General features: G+C 48.2%; 1 protein-coding gene across 1 annotated transcript in view; it reads right to left on the bottom strand.

Annotated features, from left to right (window-relative positions):
* The window catches only part of esrrgb (estrogen-related receptor gamma b), a 37,670-nt gene that overhangs the window by 8,012 nt on the left and 28,899 nt on the right, over positions 1-759 (bottom strand). The window lies entirely within an intron of this gene.

Here is a 759-nt window from a genome sequence, read left to right on the forward strand (position 1 = left end):
GGCCTGTGGAATGTTGGTCCACTCCTTTTCAATGACTGTGTGAAGTTGCTGGATATTGGCAGGACCTGGAACACGCTGTTGTATACATTGATCCAGAGCATCCCAAACATGCTCAATGGGTGATATGTCCGGTGAGCATGCTGACCATGCAAGAAACGGAATATTTTTACTTTCAACCAGGAGTTGTGTACAGATCCTTGCAACATGGTGCCGTGCATTATCATGCTGCAACAGGAGGTGATGGTCGTGGAGGAATGGCACAACGGGCCTCAGGATCTCGTCACGGTATCTCTGTGCATTCACAATGCCATCATTACAATGCACCTGTGTTCGTGTCCATAACATACGCTGGCCCATACCATCACCCCACCGTCACCATGGGCCACTCAATCCACAACGTTGACAATAGCAGACCGCTCCCCCAAACGACGCCTTACACACTGTGTGAGCATTTTCAGTCAGGTCGAGACCCCGATGAGGACGACGAGCATGCAGATCAGCTTCCCTCAGATGATTTCTGACAGTTTGTGCAGAAATTATTTGGTTATGCAAACCGATTGTTGCAGCAGCTGGCCTAATAGGCTGGTCTCAGACGATCTTGGAGGTGAAGATGCTGGATGCAAGTTGCATGCTCCCTCAAAACTTGCGACATCTGTAGCATTGTGCTAGACATTTTAGAGTGGCCTTTTATTGTTGCCAGCCTAAGGCAATAATAATGGTGTAATACTCATGCTGTCTAATCAGCATCTTGATGTGCCA

The sequence above is a fragment of the Etheostoma spectabile genome, chromosome 18, assembly GCF_008692095.1.
Source record: "Etheostoma spectabile isolate EspeVRDwgs_2016 chromosome 18, UIUC_Espe_1.0, whole genome shotgun sequence".
Classification (NCBI taxonomy): Eukaryota; Metazoa; Chordata; class Actinopteri; order Perciformes; family Percidae; genus Etheostoma; species Etheostoma spectabile.